Genomic DNA, 25,471 nt, shown 5'->3' on the forward strand with positions numbered 1-25,471 from the left:
TGCTGGACGCTTTTAGGCCTCAGACCACAGAGATAACACAAAAGAATGAAAGCACGCCACAGTCAGACTGGCAATTAGTTCTGCTCAGTTCAGACATTTTATTTTACCAGATTGAAAACTTAGCTTTCACTGCCAGTGCACAAGATAAAAGATGACAAAAATACAAATGTTTCATATAAATTCTGGTCATATACAAAATGCCATCTAATGCAATAACAACAAAACAAAGCCAAAGAAAGAGCTGGTATTACATTGAACAATGTCACACTGCTGTTCCTATGGAATCAAGTTGCTTAAATCTACACTCTGAGAGTATTGAACAGTTGTTTTTAATGATGAAGTCCAGAAAATGTCCAACAGATTAATGCCCAGGCATTTTCCCGAAAATTGGGGTCTGGAGTTATTATAGATTTATTGTCTGAGGCATTTCAAGGGAGTTAATGGTCCCAAGGCAGAAGGGTCCTTGGGGCCCTTCATCAATTTAGGCCGAATCCCTCGTCAACACAAAACAAATCAAAGCACAAGTCCAAAAACATTGCTGTGTACACATTAAGAGTTTAAACTGAAGTTAGTCTACTGACAGACTAGTGGTTGTTAGCATTTAATGGTTATTTTTGAGGGATGATTCAAACACCTGCAAAAAAATGTGAATGTTTTTCATTCACATAGACAAAAACACAGTGAGAGATAATCGGGTTCAGGCGATAGACTGTGCATGAAAAATGGATGCAGTCTTCAGTTTTGCTGGATGAGGCCAACCAGGGAGCAGGCAGTAAGAATCGACTGAATAGCAACCAGAGGGAAACTCTGCTGGTTGCAAAATAACTGCTTTCAATAAACTAATAACCACAAACTAATAACTTTTGTAATTAATGTTCCCATTCAGCGTAAAATTAAGCTGCTATCATCCAATAGGAGCCTGGTTACAGGTGACATGCAGAATTTCCTGTTGCAAAACCTCAGCATGGTGAAAGTCAAATTGCATATCTTGGGTTTACAAAATGGGAGTTCCGATTCTTATGGGTAATAATGCTGCCAGTTGTGGCCAACTCTGACAGCAGCACAGAGAACATTAATATCTGGTAGCTCCATGGACGGTGTCCTGCAGAGATATTCAACTCCAGCAGTTAAATGCAAAAGTAAATGCCATCAGACAAAACATTTGGTTTTGTCAACAATTACACAGTGATTGACTGTGTCAAAATGATGCTAATAGTACCTGGAAGTTATACTAAAAAACAATGTCTGGATGCAAGGATGTAGGTCTGTGTATGGACAGTGGGGAGATGTCCTCACCAATATTTGGAGGACGCAGGGAGTGAGCGACAGTGAGTGAGTGGGTTTTCCGAACATCAGTGAACGCATCACAGCCGAGCAGAAATAGCGCTGTGTCACAGAGACGACGAGAGGGAGAGAGAGAGAGAGAGAGAGAGAGGCCATCCAGTCTTGTACGCCCTCGCCTGCACGTTCCTCCCTGAAAACACTCTTTCAGCACAGAAAAGCACTCATTGCACATCAAACATCATTTGGAGCTTGCACTTGCTGGTTAAGTCAGTCAATATTTCCCTGTCCATACGCTCTCGTAGCTTTAGTTTGGCGAAAGACATCGCAATACACTTGTCAGCTAACGTGAGCGTCTCTGACCTGAGTGACTCATGTTGCAGCCAATCACAGCCCAGCACCATGTTGCATGAGTAACATGACATACAGACAGCTCATAGGTGAGTTTCATCATAAAGTCAGCTTCATTTACAACGGAGTTCACAGGCTGCTAGTTGAATGAACCATTTAATGTGATCTGATTGGCTAGCACAGGTCTGAGTGAGTTGTTTGGCTGGTGCTCACTTTCCTGTGCGCACCAGAGATTGAAAACTGTCCTTTGTTCCGAGCTGCAATCCATGCAAATTATATTTTTGTAGACTGTTAGCATTTGATAAAAAAAAAACAATGTTTGTTTTTCATGTTTTGAGGTTCAAGTATGACTTTAGTTATAGACTTGAAATGCAGGTTGCTGTCGACATTTGTGATTATCAGAGACTGAATTTTGAAATAATTGGCTCCAAGTTGGCTCCACCTTCAGGACATATTCCACATTATATCTATTTCAATTAGATTTACTGAGCACTTCCATATTCTGCTTATTATGGCATACTGATGACAAATGATCATGAATAAAAATCCAATCACAACGATTTCTAAACTATAATAACACAAACAAAATGTTACTTTGGCTGATTGTGCCAAAGTACATTTTTATCTTTCTCCACAAGGGAGAAAAATGGATTAAGTGCCATGACAAGTAAAATCATCACTGTGGTGATCTTATTATCTGATAGTTTAGTATTTAGGACTATCAGATGTAAAGTAGATTGCAACCTCCGAGGCTTAGGCTGCCAGCAGGCTTCAGACAACTTTCTCATGTGCAAGCATAACTTAGATGAAAAAAAATGAGTACCGCCAACAAATGTCTGAAGATGAGCAGATGATGTCAGCACAAGAGACTAGAGCACAAGTGGTTTGCATGAATAGATGTAGTGAGGATAAATTTGACATTGAATTCAACGGAGTAGAGTTCCACTCCTCTGTACCTGCATAACCTCTATCAGAACATCTGTTAGCTGTGGTACTCATCTTATGTTTTGTTAATCTGTCTTTTGCTGCTGTGTCCTACAGGAATGTTTGAGCTGTGAAGTCCTACTGAGCATTCAAGTTTATTTTTTAAAAGTAGAATGAATTTCTGAACCTTTTCACTGAGGCTTCATTCAGCTGTGCTTCTTCTGTCTGGTCTGATCAGTCGTGATGTAAAACACGTCCATGTGCGTGCAGCACAGGATTGTCACCACATACATGATAGAATAACAAAATAAATGTGCAAAACTGAAAAACAGTAATGTGACTTCATCAGCATGAAGTGAACTTTTGGCATTTGTTACAAACTGGTGTTCATGCACATAACTAATTAACAAACAGCACTCCAAATATTATAATGCACCTCAAATATAAGTAAAGACCAAATCACTAACATCCCTCACTTCAGATTTATGTTACAGAAAGAATATGACTAAGAAGCTGTTTATTACAAATACTTTGAAGTATAAATGTTGTTATTTTTATTTAGTGAAACAAATCTTCTACATTTTCCCTGCGCTGTTTGATGTTTCACATAACTTTCTGTTTTGGTTTAGTTTCTGTTTTGATTAGCTCATTAGGGAGAAGAAAAACCTTTGCCATTTCCAATTATTTTTCCCTCTGTATTCTCTTGTTTGCAAGAATAGCTGTGTTACATCCAGATATTTGATAATAAATGACTGATCATAAAATAACACTTTCAGACGAGCTGTGATCTCAAAATTACATTTCAATGAAACAATAGAGTTCACACAATCTCTTTCCAAACTAATGGTACCATTTTGCCTCCAACTGAAAACAAACAAAATAGTTCTGGGTAAGTGCAACATAAATTCAGTCTGTCGTCACATTGGTTCCGTTGCAAAATCCAGTGGCACATCCAGTGACGTACTTTCAACCGTAGAAGAAGGAGAACTAATCTCGTTGTAGCAAAAAAGGTTCAGCGAGTGTTTGCTGTGTTCTGGGTTGTGATAAACAATACCAGACGCTCCACAAGCTCCCCGCCAATGAGCAAAGAGACGCTCAGTGGATGTCTTTCATATTTGATGGGAATATTCCTGCTGCATTTCCAAAATACCTCTATGTATGCGGCAACCACTTCACGGAGGATTGTTACACAAACTTGGGGCAATATAAAGATAAGATAAGATAAGATAAGATAGTCTTTATTGTCATTGCCACTTTTTTCAAAGGTACAACAACATTGAAGGTGCTGTCGACTCAAATGAAGTATACAAATTTAAGAACAATAAACAGTTAAAAATATACATATAAAGTATAAAAGAACTATATTTAATTTATATACTATAAAGTAACTCTACACAAGAAAATTGCACAGTGGGTTTAGGGCCAAGAACAGACTATTTCACATTGAAGAGTTAAGGGCCATGATCGCCTTCGGGTAAAAACTGTTACAGACTCCGGATCAAATGTGTAAGAGATTACAACATTACTTAATGTTTTGATCATTGCTAGCGGTGCATCCGCCTTTCCAGAGGGGGAGCTGCAGGTCTGAGAGCAGACGTGCCAATGACGTCACTTCCAGGTAACTGGCCAATCACAAGACAGTCTGTGTTCTGTGGGTGTGGTTTTGGTCCGAAACAGCGCAGCTGACGAGAGCGTCAGTGATGAGACATTTATATCGGCTCGTTCACGGCAACGAGGACGTTTTTGACTTCATGTTTGTAAGTACACCTCCATATCTCACATTTAAGTGAGATAGGACCATGCTATGGCCTCTTTAACTGTTTATTTTATGCAGTTCACTTTTTTCTTTCATATGTACAAGTCCTTATGAAAATAGATATGAAAATAGTCATGTTTAGGTCATGACCACATTGAAGATCCAACTAATGAACTTATGAACATTAATGTATTTGTAACCACTGTCACAACATCTGCATTGACCCCAAATATTGATATTCTGTCTTTTTTTTAACAGTGTATTCATCAGTTTCATCAACAGAGAAAAACAGTTTGTTGTTGTGACGGATGTCTACTGCACATGAGAAGATGTAGATCAGAAGATATAGCTTCGCTCATGGAGGATATAAATGACATGGACAACAGTTAGGAAAAAAGAGTAACAAAAATATTCTTTATTGGCAGGAAGCCACTCTTCAATTTCAACAAATAAAATAGTTCAGCTATGACTGAATTTATAATTAACAACCTCAGTTGTAAAAAGCAAAATAAACAAATTAACAGGAATGTTGTTCAAAGTGCAAATAAAATAGAAAAAAACGGGCCCAAAGTAATAAACAGTCAAAGTCCAATAAAGTCCAAAAATAAAGTCAACCATCCAGATAAGTCAGTGTCCACAGTTTGTCTGAAATCAGTGTGTGTATTAGTCCTGTATTGTTAGTAATGTATGGTTGTGTAATTGTTCATCTACCTGGGTAGTGTGATTTTGTTTCTTATCTGTATGACGTCATAGATGTGCTTTTCCAGAGGCTTGAAGAAGCTGCTTCCAATGTCACACCCTCCACGCATGTAAGCCGGTGTTCTGCTCCACGTTCCTCGGGTCCGGACTCTAGCTTGCCATCAGAATCAATTCATACACACAAAAATCAGTTCAGGACTTTGACTAGGCCACTCCAAAGTCTTCATTTTGGTTTTCTTTAGCCATTCAGAAGTGGACTTGCTGGTGTACCCAACAGTGGTTTTCGTCTTTTTTTGCCCAGTCTCTTTCTTATGGTAGAGTTATGAACACTGACCTTAACTGAGGCAAGTGAGGCCTGCAGTTCTTTAGATGTTGTTCTGGTTCTTTTGTGACCTCTTAGATGAGTCGTCGCTGTGCTATTGGGGTAATTCTTGTCGGCTGGCCACTCATGGGAAGGTTGCCCACTGTTCCATGTTTTCTACATTTGTGAATAATGGCCCTCACCGTGGTTCACTAGAGTCCCAAAGCTTTAGAAAGGTCTTTGTAACCTTTTCCAGACCAATAGATGTCAATTACTTTGTTTCTCATTTGTTCCTGAATTGCTTTAGATCGCGGCATGAAGTCTTGCTTTTTTTGGGATCTTTTGGCCGACTTCACTTTGTCTGACAGGTTCTATTTAAGTCATCTCTTGATTCAATAGGTCTGGCACTAATCAGGCCTGGGTGTGGCAAGTAAAATGTTCCAAAAAATGTGACTAACCACAGTGACCTGATGATTTTACAAGGGGGGCAATTACTTTTTCACATGGGGCCATGTAGGTTAGAATAGTTTTTTCCCCATAATAAATAAAATTATCACTTAAATACTGCATTTTGTGTTAACCTGTGTTGTCTTTGTCATAGGTGCGGATACCTTTCAGAACCAATTACTCAAAAGAAAATGAAGTTTTATCCACTCTTCATCTAATTAACGGCATTAACTTGCATCTCTTTCTCGGCTGCAGCTGCAGCGTCGGTGAAAAAAAACAAAAACGTGACAAGCCGGGTAAAAAAACAAAGGAACGGTGACCGTGAGTAGCGTTTGTGTGTGACTATTGCGCACCCTGCTAGTGAAAATAAGAAACTACAACATATACAAACTCATTCAAAGTGTAACTGAAGGGCGTAACATCGTTGTGATCATCTCACCATGATGATCCTCCAGAAAAGCAAGATAGAAACTACACCTGCAGTTCCACTTTGATCTCCTAGATTAGTAATAAACTTCAGTAGTGTGCCCTCTCTACTTTGTCCTTATTTTGGCATTATGGGAGTGCTCTTAAAACCAATCTTTCTCTTCCAGCAGGGACCAATGGTCCATCAGTGGGTCTGTGTGGCCATGAGTGGCTAATTTGCAAACTAATGACAGGATTTTCAGTTCTGTGTATCGTTTGGTGCAACCTGTGAATCGCGTAACCGATCGTGTGATGTAAAGTCACTTTACTCCACTGATTTTGGTGCGGAGCATGAACGGTTTGCCAAGCAACAACACAGCGCTGTGTGAGACGAGACACACACTTTCATACACTGCCACACACTGGTGCCCTTAGTAAGTCACCTTCCAAGCAACCGTATGGACAGTTATGTGAGGAACAGACAGACAGACATTCCTTGCATACATAAATTCATGCACATCATTTTTGAAGCTAGAGTAGATTTTGTCAAGTGGCTAAAATCAGTTTTACCTGCCATCTATCTCAGGCTGGTTCTCAGTGCTGGGAGAACTCAAGTTACAGTCAGCACTGACTATATGTCAGTACTTCATACAATGAAGATATACATGTGTGTATATAGTTAATATATATATATATATATATATATATATATTAACTATATATGTATACATATATGTATATATATATATAAACTATATATGTATACATATATGTATATATATACTATATATATACATGTCTACGATTTTTCAGTTTATAAAAAAATGCATACACTGCTATTTTTTGAACAGCTGATTATTCATTTGTGTTCATTTTCTGTAAATTAGTTAAAAAATGTATACATTTTTCATCATGTTTTGATTTAGAATATAATGTGCAGTGTTCCCAATGCATCGAAATAAAATTATTATAAGGATTTTGTACTTTATTCACATTTCTTAATCACACTGCTATTACTTTGAACACAACTGTATATGTATATATGTATGTATACACACATATATATATATATATACACACACACATATATATATATACATATATTTATGCATATATATACACACACATATGAATAATTGAGATGCATTCACAGTAACAAAAGGACGGCATAGTGATTCCACTTTGGTTTGACATACAGTATGGCCTCTCTAAATTCCCTCTGCCATTATCATATTACTCTGACACTTGAAGTTTCCTCCCCTCATTAAAACAGCCTCCAGTATTCTGTTTCAAGAACACCATGTTGACCATTTGGCACAGGTAGTTGCTGTCAGCACAAGGAAATTCTAACACTATTCTAGTTAGAAAGAATGCTCTGAAGACTGCACAGGGAGGGGATTCCAAAATGCAGTGTGAGTTCATACTAATCAGAGAACCTGGGTTATGCAAAGACCACACGCCTACAATGGGGTTGCGGGCACTTTCATCATGTCTTCATCAAAAACAACACACTGACTGATGATGCATCAGCTACAGCTCACAGCTCCACGGCAGAGAGGGAGAAGCAGTCCTGGGGTCAGGGGTATTCTTCCTGCACTTACATTGATTTTCAACTCAACATTAAGGGATAGTTCAGGTTTTTTTTTTGAAGTGTGGTGACACAGAACGTGCCATCGGAAATGCTTTATAATCCTGGGATAAATAGTTATCACTATGACTCAAGTGTCCCAGTAACCTATAAGTAAAACTCCAGGATACCAGATGAAGATCACCTCAGGGGCAACAAGCTCTTTCTCTTTCTTGCAAAAACAATTTACACATTTAATTAAAAATAAAGAATAGTTATGGGTGCCAACGTGTATGTCTGTAAAAGGAGGATCAGCAAAAACACAAGATATGAATCAAACAATTTTCACAACATAAGGGACAAGTAATGATTTCAATGGACATTATTGTTTATTCCTATTTATAACACCGAGGAAAAACAGTGAATTTAACTAACTGAACACTATAACTATTATATTAACTATTCAGACAGTGTATGTAGTGTTTTTTTCCCTTGTGTGTGGTTTTTGTCTCTTTCAGATTTGACCTCATGGTCTTCCCTTCCCTTCTGCTTTAGCCACGTCAAAGGTGTCACCATTTTTACGTCATCATTTAAGCTGAATTGTTTCACCTTAAGAATGTTTTTGCCGCGTCATCTTGCCATGAAACACCCTTTACTGACTGGAACCTGAAGTTTATGGTGCTTTGATAACCACTCACTCCCTGCACCAAAGTCCATGGACTCGATTGCCATTGCTGAGCCATTTCACATCACAGCACGATCCACTGCTGCCACCACAAGTTCAAATGTGTTATATTTTGCATCTTCATTGCTTGAAATCTTTTGTTTCACATTTAATTGTGTGACAAACAAAGCGGCAGAAACTCAGAGCCCTGGGGTAGATTTTCTCTGTGGGGACTGCATGGTGCAGCAGATTGAGCGGTTTACACTTTCTTGTCTGGAGAGATCATCTCGCTAAGAAAACGTCTGTCTAGCTTAGATTTTATCAGGTGAGCCTTTGGTTAGGTGGCAGGGGGCAGGCACCAGTGCACTGAGCGTCGATCAGTTGTCAGTGCCTCATACAAAACCCTCAAGCGTTGCTTAAATATCTTAAAGGTGTGCACAGTATATCAGACATGTACACAAGTGAAGACGGTGCCAGGTAAAACATGTATTGCAGTGACAACAGATGAATTCCTTCATACACACACTGAACTAAATCATACTGACATTGTCAGAGGTGAAAGAAAAAATCCCATCATCAACATATTGCATAATATAAACAATTTAAATGGAACTGATTGTCACATTGTTGACTGGAGACCCACTTCAGCTACTGACAAACACGCCTTTATTTGCCTTTCAACCCCACATCTTCCAGCTCCTCCTCCCTTCTCCCTGAGCTCATTGATTAGTGTGATTAAGTCTCATCAACCCAAATCAACAGCACAACCTTGCATCCCCTCCCACACCAGCAGGAAAAAGCTCATCAGACATAACTAATCAAGTACAGCTTGATGCAAGTTTTTCCAGCCAATCATGCCTGGCCTCTGGCACCGTGAATAAACACGGCTGATTTGATCAGTGTAAATTTTTAATCAGACGTTTGAAATGCAGCAGTCATTTTCTCATCTGTGCTCTCTGCTGTTTGTTTATGCTGAGCTGAGGTCAAGAGGAGGTCAGGGGGGGAAATGGAAGTTTGTCACTGCGCAGATTCTCCTCAGCCACTGGTTTTCACACCACTCATTGCTCTTGTTAACTCACCAGACTATAGTCGAGCATTAATATGATGATATGGGATCCTGTGGTGTCGCTAAATAGGAGCATCAACATCAGATTCAGTACAGTCCTAATGTGCATTGGGGTCCTGTAATATTTGTTTTATAAAGATACTCCTTGCATGCACCTGACTATTCCCCATCACTTACTCTCACCCTCTGTCCTTGTTGACATGTAAATGTGGTGTGTCCCGATTCTTGTTGCAGTAGAAGAGGAGAGAAAGTACAGAGTGTCATGCAGGACAAAGCAAAACATTTGATGTGGACTGATATCTTGATCATATAACACTGCACGGCGTCCCGTTACATATTTAATAAGCCAGCAGCAGGGATTTGTAAAAGTCCTGTTGTATGTGTGTTATTTTGCTTTCTCAAAATAACTAAACCTCAATGCTGCACAGAAAGTATCACAGAAATATCACAGCTGTGTTAAGGTATGAGGGAATGAAAAATAAACGTATACTGCAGAATGTAGGACAACTGTCACTTCCAGCATTAAAAAAAAAAGAACTGCTAGTACATGATCAGGTTAAAAGTGATTTTGAAAAGCCACGCTGTTACACAATTTCCCCCCCAGGGTTCAATAAAGTTCATTTTACGCTTAACCTCAGTGATGATGAACAGCGAGCCTCCATAAATGCTGCAGAAATAGAGATCACTGACATTTACCCTGACATGTCCGGGCCCATTTGATGGCACATTTCACAGCAACAGCTCTATAGATCCTTATTTCCGTCTTTCCACTGGCATCAAGGGCAGTATCACAGAGGAATAAGTCATCCAAACAAATGAGCCCGAGTGGAAGAGAGAAATAGTATTAAGAAATGGATCGATCTCTATCTTGAACATTTGCCTGCAACCTTGGCCTCCTCTCTCACACCCCTCCATTCTTCCATTCCTTTTTGAGATGGCGTAGTGGAAGTTGAGCTCTTTTAAGTGCCACATTAAAGAAATGATACACAGGCGTCCTCTGACAACTGGCACAGGTCTTGTTTACCAGTTCTCTCTCAGATATTAAAATCCCCTCCCTATTGAATTTCCCCTCCTCGGCTGCTTCCTCTGTCCTCAGCGTTTGCCATTAATCCCACAGTTTCAAATATTTCATTGTGTGCGACTATTGTGTGCGTTCCATGGCTTTTTATGAACACAAATTTGAGCAAACTACTATTCCAGCTTCAAAAAGACACCAAAGGTGATATCATGTTTATTTCTCACAGAACAATCACAGGCAGCGAGAGTATGTGCAGTAATTCACCTTTTACTTCCATCACAGTTTTATGAGCTGCCACCCTGGGCTGCAAAGTGACCAACGGACATGGAGATGAGACAGGCTTCGATGTCCCTGTGGGGTACAGGTGAGATTGAAGGCTCGGATTTTGGAAATGCATTTATAATGTTTATCTATTTTTTTGCCACATTTTACATTTCCATCCTGCTGCAGCACTGACCTGCAGCTCAGACCTAAATCAACCTGAGCAAATGAAGTGAACAATGACTGATGTTTAGCAAAGTGCCACTGGCGCTTCCAATCAGGTGTTTGTCACCTTGCAGGTCACGATCAGCTGAGAGCTGAAATCTGAAACCATTACCAGCTCCATTAGGACTTTAGACGCAGTATCTTCAACTATATAAATGGAAGTGAAATGAAACCTGAAAATGAAATGAATAAATCATGATTTTCAAGGAGGGAGTTTCATAAACAAAAGTAAAATACATGATTAAACTTCCCATGAAGTAATAGTTATATTTGCACAACAAAACACTGTGACTTATAAAATACATCAGTGTTTCTAAGGTGGGACATTTTGCCAATTCTCTCAATGATTGGCATTGGAGGATTATTACGTAATAAAGAGCGTTTCTGAGAAGAAAAATTGGTAATAATTGGCTTAATAATAAATTAAAATTGGTATGAAATACCAAATATCAGCTTAATTAATGGACACAACCTTTAATATAGATAGTTAATATGTATTTTAATAAAAGTAAATCACTGACAGCAGCTTTAGACAACCACACACACACACAGCTGAGAGCCAGATCAAATATAAAATAACAATATGGACTAATTCTTTGTTCACTATCAGCTGCACGAGATCCACTCTTATTCACCATGGGACTGTCACTTAGCATTCCCTGAATACAAATCATTGCCTCTTTCAAACCACATGTCTCTTCATGTATCTTTCAATTTAAATGCTTGTACACTGTTTTTGTTACACAGTGTCGTGACTACAGCAAAAGCGTGACACCTACACGCTCACAGCATTAAATACATTAAGGTTAAATACTTAAACTCAGTGGAACTTACATTTAACCACAATATTTCCCTTCCTGAAGCATTTGTACTCTCAGCACTCAAATCAATCATTCTTCTTCAAGATGCTGCTGCCATTAACAAGCCCATAACACATTTAATTCATTTTACAGATAGAGAAAAACAAATATCTCACCATATTCCATCCAATAATTGCCACTGTCTCTACAACATAACTGCAAAATCTCATTTATTGGTACTTGACTGTAATGTTTGTGTTTGATTGCGCTCCTAACTCATGTCACTGAGATTAGCAAGGCTTTAGAATTTCCACAACAAAAACACACACCTTCAACTTCATGAGCCCTCATAATAGAGGCAATCATTTTCAGATTCAGTAAACCATCTTTCTCTCTCTCTCTCAAACACTTTAAAAACTCCACATTTAAAGAGATGTTTTTTTACAGTACAAACCTGAACCATTCCATCTGTCAGGCGAAAAAGGCTGATTTCTACTTGTTATGAAACTTTGAAATCAATCATTCATCGCACCAGAGAAAATGAAATGCAATAACTTATAGCAGTGGTTGTTTCACCTGCTGTACAGATGGAATAGACCTTTTTTGCATTCACTCAACAATATGTGGCTATAGATAACCACACATGGGGCCTTTTTATTTTTCACTTACTGCTTCAGGAAAATTGAAGCAGAGCTGTTGTCTGTGTGTGTTTCACTGAGACAATAGACACAGCTGCATGTGATGTAATTCACTGCCTCATCCCTCAATAAAGATCCCTGCTGTTGTTCTTTTTTTAGCTTATTCTGCATCTGTATGTGACAGTATTTGAAGAGGAGTCCAGTCTAAACCGCTATTATACCTCATTTATTGTTTATTACATCATCATCTTTAACACTTCTTTAGAAACGGTTTGACAGTATTTCCAAAAGCAGATAAAAGCACCAATCAAAGAAATGTTTTCTTTGACTATTAAATGGGACTTATGGGTCAATTAATGTGTTATCAGCGTCGCACAAATTGAATGAAGCAAACTTTGCATCTTTTGAGATGTGTGTCATCATGTGAATAAAAACGGCTTTTGGTGTTGTGCTGCTGTTGTGTTGTCTGAGGCTGTAAGGCTGCAACTACAATACACAGGAAAACAAACGACAACTGTGCGGCATACAGTTGTTATGTGGGTGACACACAAATTACCCCCATACGTTGCCAAGTGGTGATTGTGGAGTCTTATGTGTATGTGATTGTGTGTGTGTGTGTGTGTGTGTGTGTGAGTGAAGGACACGCTATGATTTTAAAGGTTAATGCATAGCAGGAATAGAACATGAGTGGGCTTGATAATCACAGGCAAACAATAAAGGGCTGCAACATGTGTGTGTGTGTGTGTGTGACAGCGAGAGCGACTGCAGTACATTTTGTTTAGTTAAATGCCTTTTGTGAGTTTATAGTGAGGAGTGGATGCACACACACACACACACACACACACACATGTTTTACAGTGTGTTGCTGATGTTTTGCTGGCATCAGTGTTCAGTATCATCGCTCTACAGTGACACTTTTATAATCTATACTGGACTGAGGTGCACACAGTGAACCACTGACTGTGGGAATTCAGTTTGGACTGAAAATTGCATTTTAGATATTTAACCATCCTGTCAATCACTTCTCAGACAGAATGTTTTTTTTGGAAAAAAATGAGACGTCATATATTATAATACAGAATAGCCTGGTAAAGTATAGCACACCATAGCACAGTATATTGTAATATAAAATGTAATTTTTTTTTTATCCAAAAGCCACTCAACAAGAATTAAATGATCTAAAATAAAGTTTTAGTGACTTCACCTGATACATAAAACTCTCTATTCTAAGAATTTTCTCTTTAACTTTAAATTACATACAGCAATGGGGCGCATAATATTGTGTTTTAATCTCCTTTATATACTGTGTTTCCTTAAAGACACAAGGAGGGATGCAAGAGAAAGATGTGAGGAGAGAGAAACAAATATTCACTGTAAATCATATTCATATTCACTGTAAATTTTTCACTGTATTTTTCTGTACTTCTGTATTTTCTGGTATCTCCTGCTGCTCCTGCTGCACAGCCGGCATTGTTTACAGCAGTGTCCAGCTTATCGCCCTGAGGCCCCAAACCGTCTTAGCCGGGGAGAGACTGACAGTACCGGAGGAGCTAAGAAGGAGACGGCAAGGCTGCAGAGCGGGGGTTAAACGGAGAAGGAAGAGTTTAAACCCTGCAACCCTGCATCATCACTGGAAACGTAAGGTCCCTGGCAAATAAGATGGACGCCCTTGTCAGGACGCAGAGGGAAGAGTCCAGTAGATACCAGACTCCAACGCCACCATCCCCGGCTTCCACGTGGTCCGAAAGAGAAGAAAGGAGGAGGACTCTCCGTGCTCGTCAACAACAGGTGGTGTCACCCTGGGCACATCTCAATGAAAGTACTGCAGCCCGGACATCGAGCTCATCGCCATCAGACTGCGTCCATATTATCTGCCGCAGGAGTTTACAAGTGTCATCGCCATTACTGTTTACATTCCGTCATCCGGGAACGCCGAAGCCGCGTGTGACGTCATCCACGCTGCAACCGCAGCACTACAGACGAAACACCCCGGAGCCTTCGTCACCATCACAGGTGACTTCAACCACGTCATAGAAGCCTGTGGTCCAGCAGCTGCCAGTGACTGTGAGGACTGTGAGGAAATGGTCTTCCGAGGCCATGGGTGCCCTGGATGCCACTGACTGGGACTCTCTCTACAAACCACACGGCGAGGACATTGATGGAATAACTGATTGTGTCTCTGATTACACTGGGTTCTGCATAGACAACACCATCCCCACTACAGAGGTCTGCTGTTACCCTAACAACAAACCCTGGGCTCTACTCAACGAGAAAAAGAGGGCCTTCAGGTTGGGGGACCAAGCAGAACTCAAGCGTGTTCAGAGAGAACTGAAACACAGCATCAGGGAGAACAAGGACAAAAACTACAGTAAACTGGAACTCAGAGTGGAGAACAATAACACCAGGAATGTATGGAGGGGATGAGAGAGATCACCGGCTTCCAGAGGAGAGGCGGAGGAACAGCTGAGGGAAATGAACAACGTGCAAATGAGTTCAACTTGTTTTTTCAACAGGTTCGACTCCCCCAGCTGCTCCTCTGAGCAACCACCTCTGGATACAACCCCCCTCCACAGCCCCACACCAGCCCCTGCAGCAGACACCAGCTTTCACCACCTTCCTCTCCTCCACCCATCCGGCTGGCCCCCACCACAGACTTTCTCACACCCCCCTCACCCAGAACCCTTGCACTTCCCCCACCGCTGCCTACAAAGTCTCGTAGCAGTCAACACTCAGCATCACCCCCAGCCCCTTGACTGGACTTAACATCCCAGCCCGCCAAGTGAGGAGAGAGCTGGAGAGGCTCAATCAGAGAAAAGCTGCTGGACTGGATGGCATCGGTGAGTACTGGGACCTGGTCGGCGATTTTGTCATGTGGTGTGGGGAGAATATTGGCATTGTGCATTGCACTGTTTTTAATATCAATATTGTGTATTGTACTGTGTCAATATCAATAATTGCCCTTACTATCTATCTATCTGTCTGTCCGTCCGTCCGTTTGCTTCTGTTTAAGGAGAGGAGGAATGTACATTTCTTTTAGAAATAACATTGGCACAAGGTGGAGAATCAACAGGTCAACTGGAGGAAATAGTTTCTATTCATGAAAGATAATTTGTTCTTCTATTGAATATTCGTTTTCATTTGAAACTGAAAAAGAATATTTTAAAAATGGAAACATTGAGAGCAACATCGCAGTAACTGCGAGTGGAGTTCAGTGTGAGCTGAGCTCTGAACTCCTCTGAATGCACTAAGTTGACCACACACACATGTATTCACCATTCCATCAGAAAGTATTTAGTTTGCAATAGTATAAGTAGAGCTGTCAAATGAGGATTTCTTAAAAGTTCAAAAGCTAATCGTAGTTCATTAACAATTCTTTATGCTAATCAAAACAGTATTCAAATTCATACTGACAATGTAAAGCAACGCTCACCTGTGTATCCTGATTGGAAATCAAATGTTATTATTTCTGTGCGTTCATACAGGATACAGGCACAACGCTTATTTGACACAGAGAAGCAGCACAATTATTTACAGCTGCAGTTTCATTCATTTGTGTTTTTTTTCTATCATTTCCTGGTGATTACAGTTTTTCTCAGTGGCTTTGGTGCTTTTCTCACATCACTATTAACATTTGCACAGCAGTTAATGCATTTCTCATCACAATTAGTGCAAACTGCAAAACCTAGTGGATGACCTGCAAAAGCACGTCACTTGCTCAAAATGGAGACATGAGAAGTCTTGACACCATCGTTTTGAACAAGATAGTCAAATGGCTTTGTCAAGTTTTTATTATGACAGTTTATTCTCTCAGTGTTTTCCAATGCAAAAAAAAGGTCAGAACGGCTGTGACGAGGCGAGACAGCACTATACACGACTTGTACAGCCATTTGAAAACTACAGTAAATTTACACATTGCTGTAGTTAGGGGAGTAAGTGAGTACAAGACACTGAAAACGTAGGTTTCACATTTTTACTGTATATGCTCTTTGCAATTCTCCAGCATTGTGCAAAAGAAAAATACACTACAGTCACTTATTTAGAACAAACAGAAGAAACACCCTTTTGGTAGAGCTGCGCACAAATGTGAGGTTGTCATTCAATCCTATGTGGTGCAGCGTAATGTACAGTAAACATGAGATGTTTGATTACTGTCCAATACTATACATACCTGCATAACATAACTACAGAATGTTTGAATGATTGAATTCACAGTGGTTCTTCCAACATTTGGTTGCACCCTCCGACCAGCCTCAGCCTTTGTGAGGCCGTGATTGACAACATGGTCCACAACTGTAGCCCTAATTTCATTAGGAATCTGCCTTCCCCTGTTTTGTCCCCTTCCCTTTCCCCTTCCTCCCCGCATCCTCACCCCTCTTCCATGATGCTGACCTTCCACTTCTGTGTCACAGAATTGTAGAAATGGTACACACTATGTCCTGCTCGGTTCATACGTGCTTGCCAAGTGAGGGTTCATGGGATTCATCCCTGAGCGACTGTGCACAAGGGGCTTGTCATTGGTTAAACCTCCTCGTGAGTGAAAGCTGAAGTTCAACTAAGAGCAATTGTTCAATTTAGGAGACATTTCCAGGAAAAAATGATAAAGAAGGGTATAAAATTTGCTTGACTTGAATTTTGTATGTAATGACTCAAGCAATGAAATGAAGACTATCAGTTTTATTGGGAACGACTGTTCAGCATCCATAAGTATAGTTCATTTTGACTGATATGACATAAGCAAATGATAATGTTATAAAACAGCAGAAAATTGTATGAAAGCAACTGATTCATGTCCAAAAGCATTGGCAATTTGTTCAGAGGAAGGAGAAATTGCTACTATGATGTGCACAAATGACCAAATTTTGTGGAGGTTGAACTAACAGTTATGAGAATTTTCATTCCGATCTGAAAAAAGCACCAAAGCGACTGAGAAAAACTGTAAGTCTGACACTGACCCAAACCAATCAGTCCAATCACCTTCTCTCTCTCTTTGTGCCTTGGCTGAGGGATTCAACAGCGAGTCAGGCGTTTGACCACTAAACGTGATGTCATGCATCAGCCGCGAATGAAGCTGTCTCTGTCCACACAGACACTTCCTAAAATCATGCTCACATGCTGCTCATTCATTCGCACGGGAACTCACACTGCTCATCATGTGACATTCAATGTTTCTATGTTACGTCTACGTCTTGTTAAAGTTAGCTTCAGAAAAGAAGAGACATTTTGAGAGATTTCACTTTGTTGTTGTAAAATATAATAATATAATATAATTATGATCAGTTTTATCTTTAAACTGATCATAATTATGTTAAATACAGGATATATACACACACACAAACACACATATGTATATATATATATATATATACAAATATATATATATACACACATATAAACACATCACCTGAAACTACATCAGACATAATGTGATTTTATGAACAGAATGTTACCGTGTTTTTGCTCAATCCGTATGCTTTTAAGGAAGTGTAATGTAAACTGTCGTGCGTCACATTGCTTTGCCTGATTTGGAACAAACACAACATGCAACAGAGTTTCCCCTGGAACATCTGAGGTCAATGAGGTCATCTCATTCACCTCATTTCATCATCAGAAGACACGCCTACAGAGTGATGACACATGTCAGTCTGCTGTCCTGAACACTGGTGTCAGTCTGACTTTAAAACCTTTCCATGAACTTGAGATGGAATCATTTTAAATGAAACACACTCTACACAGCATGGGAAATTGCTATTTTTTGTCAATTTTGACTTGAGTTTAAGAGTGAGAACTTTTCTCTGTGTGCGTGTGTACGTGTGTTTGTGTGAGTGTGTGTGTTTAAGCTCCTTCATATAGGACCGACTCTAAATCACAGTATGTGGCCAATCCCCATGAGCCACTGACGATGCTACAGGCCACCAAACCTTTGCATAAATAAGTGTGTGTGTGTGTGGGCAAATCCATGCATGCTCCATTATCTCATCTTCTTCAAGTTCCCCCTTTGAGTGGGTTTCAGTCTTCTTCATGCCACCCGCTCTTTTCTGCATGCATTATGCACTGTTCCACTACATATATTTATTTATTACTGTGGTTCTCAAGATCAAAACGAATGGCAAATAAGCTCCAGTGAGATAAATATTGCAGCAGAAGTGGGAGATCGGCTGAGGACATCAGAGGGGAGGTGTGTCTGAACAAAACACATCGTGCTGAGGTGGATTTTGAAGCTGCTCGGCGGAGGATCCGTGGGTCACAGTGTGAGCGGAGAGGCAGATGAAGACAAGAGGGCTCTTATGGAATTCATCACATGTTTTTTTTCTCCAGCCAAACCTGTTCTACTCTCACCTCAAGAGAGTGACAGCCACTCCCACAAAACTACATGATAGAGGAATAATCTACAGTGGCTCCAGGCTAATGCCCCTAACACAGCCTAACACTCCCACGTGGGCCCTGTGAAGGTGGAAAGGAAATGTTTTAACTCCCAAAGGTCAAATCTTTTTCCTCTATGCTAGTGATTCAGCTGTTAAATCAGTTGTTGGAGATCGACGCTAAAGCACAAATAAGATCTGATGGAAAGATATGTGACATAATATATTAAATGTTTTAATACGTTAAAAAAAGGGCAAACCAAAGGCTGTTCGTTTGAAGTAAATTACAAAGTTATAATGTAAATGTAAAATGTTTAAATCGTCATCATTCGTAGATGAATAAGCTGATTTGCTGTAACAGCTGTGTGAAGTTAGGGGGGGTCAATTGATATTGAATATACTACATTATCAAAATCCTTTTTCTTTTCTTTCCAAAACAGGTTACTTGTGATATCCAGGAACATGTTTGTCACATATAAACAGAAATCAGTCAGTTGATATTGGTATAAACCAAAATTACAATCTTACTGTCCAGTGTGCACCGTTACATTCAGGAACTTTGTTTTTTTTTTCCAACTTGAGTGGAACACATATTGTGTAGCTGCCGTCACACAACCAAGGTAACGCCTCCAACACTGGCAGGAACGAAACGCCGCTCATTCCATTGACTTCTACAGATAACAGCACGTAATAACATCAGGCAATATCTGAGAAAACATGTCTCTTTGCTGACTGTTTTCATCATGAAAGTGACTCCTCTCCTGTGGCCGAGCAAGGCCCTCCTCCTGCTCCTCCTCCTGCTCCTCCTCCTGCTCCTCCATGCTTCACGGAGCTCTGTCCTCTTCCCTGACCCTCCTGTGGAGGATAAGGTGGTAGAGAATGGATGGATGAGTTGAATTGAGAAGCAGTGAAATACAGGATGAACTGTAATTTATCAGTGTCTTATGTTGGTTTCACACTGGATGCATGTGTGGCACATTGTCTGTCATTCACACTTGTGCAGATAAATGCCAGGACTTCAGTATGCACATACTGTATCTCACAATAAAGTATTGTTGGAAGAAAAAGGAAAGTACGGATTCAGGGAACTGAAACACTGGAGTGCTTTCACCTTGAAACCGGAACAATGACACGTGACAGCTATAACTGCTGAAACTGTGAAGATCCAATTCTGCTGTGAGACACAGGGCCTACATAGGTGAGAGGTCCTGGGAAAGCAGCTGAAGTTCCCACGGCACATTGCTATAACATCACTCCCTCATCGGCCAGACATGATCATCACCTCTGAGGCCTCAAAACAGTTGATCATGCTGGAACTGACAGTGCTACTTACCAGGGAACTAGTGGAGGAGTGTGAGGGCAGTGGCTGGACAAGGGCCATCCAATACACAAGTGAAGCCGGGAAACCGGGTCTGATCAACCCTGGCTGGGTCACCTGGGCGAGGGTGTATGATGTTATGAGACCCGAAACACCCAATGACCCCAGGTTACATGACTGATGAAGTGTCCTAGTGCATCCAGGTTTCTTGGCTCACTCTCATGAGACATTTTTTGATTAGTCTGTACTGGACATTTTTTTATTGTTAAAGAACTGAACTCAGCACAAACAGTAAGGAAATGTGCGTTTTGTCGATTATTTCTTTGTCAAAAATTTGTGATATAATTTAATGGTAACCTAGCATGTGCTATAAGGACACAGACGCAGCAAGAGACTGAACTTTGTTTTGAACATGAAATAAAAAGTAGACAGAATGAAAATCTGTTCAGAAAAACATAAAACAAAACCTGAAAAGGAGTTCATAGAAGCAAAACTTACATATTTATACCCCTTTGTAGTTTCTACAATATTTATTAATTTCTTATCTGGGGGATTACCTGTAAATTATTATTGCATTATTATTCATTGTGAAAACCCTGCAGTGACAGTGAAGTTAAAGCAAGGCTTACAGCTGACCAATATTATTGTGTTGTTTTTCTATCATCACTGTGCGGTCAATGTTCCAACATCATGACGTCATGATGACACAGGGAAGTCAGAAAGCTAGTGAAACCAGTTCTGGTCTCTTGTCCTCTGCTGTCATGACTGACGACAGTCATGCTAACTCTGCTGTCATGACTGAGGACAGTCATGCTAACTCTGCTGTCATAACTCTGCTGTCATGACTGACGACAGTCATGCTAACACTGCTGTCATGACTGACGACAGTCATGCTAACTCTGCTGTCATGACTGAGGACAGTCATGCTAACACTGCTGTCATGACTGACGACAGTCATGCTAACTCTGCTGTCATGACTGACGACAGTCATGCTAACTCTGCTGTCATGACTGAGGACAGTCATGCTAACACTGGTTAACACAGTCATGCTAACACTGCTGTCATGACTGAGGACAGTAATGCTCACACTGCTGTCAACAGCTGCGTTAACCCTCAGTGCTCACGCAGCACAGCTCTGTGCCGCAGGTGCCCCTGTGGTAATGATACACAACTCCTTATATGGACATCCTGGGGTGTGTGTTTACAGGTCACATATTCAGGCTTAAAAAACACTTTCTTATACTCTCTGTATAAACTGTATGTTTAAACATATTAATAGAAAAAAAGTAACCAGAATTCTTTGTGTTGTCAGGGTTATATTTCCTGAGCTTTTCAGCCTTTCTTTCCACATCTGGAGCCAAATAACATGATATGAGGTGGGTGCACTCAGCTGTCTGTCACAGGTGGGATTCAAACCCAGGATTTTTGGACTCCTTAACAGGTGAGCTAATGGGGGTGACACCTGACCATGGTTGATTTTTAATACATTATAAAACTGAAGCCGTGTAATTGGTGTTATTACTGTTTTTTCAATCTTTTGTTTCCATTAATTTTTGTGTTAATCCAAAATTAGCACTTGTCCCTAATGCCACCTGCTGGCCAATGGTAATGTTCATAATGAATGGATGGGAACAGCCTTTTGGTACCGAAGAAATCTCAGTAATCTGATATTCTCCTTCACAATCAGGTGAAATCAACCAAAGGAACTTCAGACTGTGGCCAGATTGACTTTCACAGTTGTAATTGTTCACACTGGCAAAAGCGGTGGCTGGGAGCCATAAACTGGTGATTGAGAGAAAAAAAAACTGTTCAATTTCAGAGTCATGATAATAAAAGGGCACTGACTGCACTTCAATGTCGCATACACTGAGAGTGTGCTGGTGCAGATGGGGTTAAACGGCCGTCGTGTTATCATGATCAGAAACAGTGTCCACAATCAAAGAAGAGAACGGCTGTGAGCTGAGCTAAAGAGTCATCTCATTCCACTTCACTAACCCTTTCCCCTTCATGGATAATGAGGGCATACGAGATTCTTCATACATACAGATTAACTCCACCAGTTTTCCTTTCTATAGCACATCTCACTGCCAGGGGTTCAAAGGGCGGCTGCAGAATCCAGACAGTCACTGGAGCAAATCATGGATTATCTACACACAGAGGAAAAACATGCCTCCCACAGTGGTGGGTGGGGGGCGTAGCTAAGGCAATTCAGGAGATGACACCGAGGATAACAATGAAGGCATCGCTCTGTAGTACTGAAACAATGTCCTTGTTTCAGTAAATGTTATTTATTATGATTGTGTGTATTTTTTTTTACAGTATTTTACGGTAAGATTTCTTAGTGGGCACTAACACGGTTGATTGAGTGTTCCTTTAACAATAAAAGTGTTAATGACTGCATTTTTATAGAGTCGTTCAACAACTGACTGGATAATACATTATGTTTTACGTTTTGTTCAGTTAATTGTAATACTTTATTAAAACAATAAAAGAGCATGGTATCTAAAGACTATACAGTGACAACAGAACTTTAAGAATGGCAACACTAAAAAAGATTCATCATTGTGATTCATCATTGCAATATAGTCAGAATTGTGGGGAGACTAGGGTAAATTGAGCCAAAGGGTAAGTTGAGCCACACCTTGTTGCTAGGAAACGGTAAAAAACATTGATTATGTGACCAAATATTTAGGAGGAAGGCATCATTTAATGGAGTCTGTGAAGGTAAGAACCACATGGGTAAAGTGGTTAGACATTTATTTCCAAAAATAAATTTTTCACCCTTGAAAGTGAATTTAGTCTATCATACGTTTCATGAGAATTGTGTTTAGACCAAAACAGATAATTTTAAATGTGTTTTATACATCAATTGTGGTATCTATGTGCTACAACACAAGGTCATAAACCTAGCATAAAAGTGCACCATTTTAGCTGTGGGGACTAATAAAGTGAAAATGGCAGCTCGGGGGTAAGTTGAGCCATTTGGCATACGGCTCAACTTACCCCTCTCCTATGCTCAACTTACCCCATACACGGGGTAAGTTCCCCACTTTTTTTGGACATGCTTTATTATCGAAACAGTTATGTTAACACTCATTCTGTTTGTTTGAAGGGATGCACAACATCCTGAAATATATGCAGATATATTAGTTAGCGTCAAAACTATGATTGCCTTGATGTAGTGATCCTAACTATGAAAAATGGCTCATCTTACCCCAGTCTCCCCTATTGGTCAGGAAGGTGTCTGAGGGGCATTCTCACCCAAACTCCAAGGCTTAACCCAGGCACCCTGTGGGGGGAGGCTCGTTTTGGCTACTTTGTATTCAACATTTCATTCTTTTGGTTATAATTGACCATAGGTGAGGGTAGAAATGTACCTGGAAAAAGCTTTGCCTTCTGGCTCATTCAGCTCTCTCTTCACCACAGTGGACCAGGATAACGTCCACATCCCTGTGATCTGTTTGTCCAGTTCTGGCTCCACTTTCCTGTCACATGTGACTGAGACACCAAGATACTTAAACTCCTAAACTTGTATTTATTCACTTTGTAAACATCAGTGTTAGCGCCATAGCTATTAGATCTATTTATCTTCAACTCAAAGTAATTTTGTGGCGTTAAATTGTAGTATATGTAGTGTAGTATATTTAATACATTGTTAATATATTCAAGTTTATGGTTAGTTTGAAACTGATTTGTGTTGGATAAAAGTGTGTTGTATTTGGAGGAACTTGGATACTGTGGTATAAACGGCCACTACAGACAGTACTTTCTACTTGACTCTGCACCAGACCAAGCCTGAGAGAAACTCACACACCCAACAGAAATTCAAACCCAGCCTGAGCCCACATGTGACTCACTGAGTCAGCAAAAGAGGTGACCCATTCTGTTAATGCCAGATAAACGCTACAAGAGCCAAGGTGCTTGCAAAAATTAGATCTTCTTTTAGAATCGAAATCAGCATAATTTCGGACAAATGTCAGTGTAGTCTCATATGTCCAAACCCCCTAGGAAAAGTTGTTTATTGTTGTGTTTGTAATGATTTTGTTTGTGTTGTTATTTAATGTGTGCAGAAGGTTTATTTTACAGTGTAATTTGAAGGTAATAATGAGTTGCTCAAGACATTAGTTGTTTTGAACGTGCTTTCGTTTCATTTCATGCAACAGTGGTGTAAAATAATCCCAAGTTATTCAACTGAAAACATGCCCGTCTTCAAATGTTTTGTCCCCTGCATTTATGTGTTTTAATGGTAAATACAAGAAATGATCAAATTAAAGTTGTTTGAGTGTTTTAGCTAACATTGTAACGATACACCACAGAGCTCTATCGTAAATATGTTTCACTGTTTGGTTATCAGACAAAAACATTCACATAACTAAAACCACCACAAAATATAACATAGATAAACATAAGCTCTGTAGTGTTTTTGTGCTGCTGAACTAGATTGTATTGTATATGAGAGATGTTTGGTAATTTAGTCTTCCATCATGAGACCATGAGACCGTCAAAAGAGCCATACTAGAAAAAATAAATTCAATTTCCACAGCAGTAATTAATCCAAGTGTACAATCTACAATGTCTTTATTCCAATGATATAATAAGCTGACATCCACAGAAAAACTGTCCTTGAACACCTGTTTTCTCTCTGCAGTGACATCCTCAGGTCACACAGTTCCCTCATTTAAAAAAGCACGTTCAACAAAGCCACTTTCAATGAGGTCTTTTTTTTCTCAGTATTTACAGAATGACGTCCATGTTGAAGGCAGAGTAATAAAGAGTGTTTTTTTTTTTTTAATAAGAAAAACATATAGATCCAAAATGCATACAACAAATGTAACTCTGTATAATTTATTTAATGTTTATGTAAATGTTATGGTTGAATTACAGTCTATAGGTTTCAGGTGTTGACTCACACAGACAGAAGAAGGAAGCAGAAAACACAATGATTTACTTTGCTTAACAACAAAAGAAAAGAGATATGGGCAAGCCATTGTGCAGAAAACCAGTCATTTGTAGTGTTGATGTTTTACAGATTTGTATTTCATCCATCCATTCATTCATTCATTCATTCATTCATCCATTCATTGTTTACTTTGAACATAAATCAGTTTTATATTTGTGAAGTGAGTGAAATGTGTTACAGTACTATTGGGATATTCTCACTTGATTTTGTAAAAAAACAGAATAAACAAATATGTTATTGATCGTTGACAAGGAATGACACATTGTATGTAAATGTATAGTGAAATGTCGTGGGTTACATGCTTATGTCTTTCCAATTTATATAAACAATGCATTTCATTTTCAGTTAATTTGCCTGGTTCATAATCGGCTCTTTAATTCATTCTGACAGCAACATGGATGAGCAAACGCACACACACACACGTGTGAGTA

The sequence above is a fragment of the Solea solea genome, chromosome 1 (genome assembly GCF_958295425.1).
Source record: "Solea solea chromosome 1, fSolSol10.1, whole genome shotgun sequence".
Lineage (NCBI taxonomy): Eukaryota > Metazoa > Chordata > Actinopteri > Pleuronectiformes > Soleidae > Solea > Solea solea.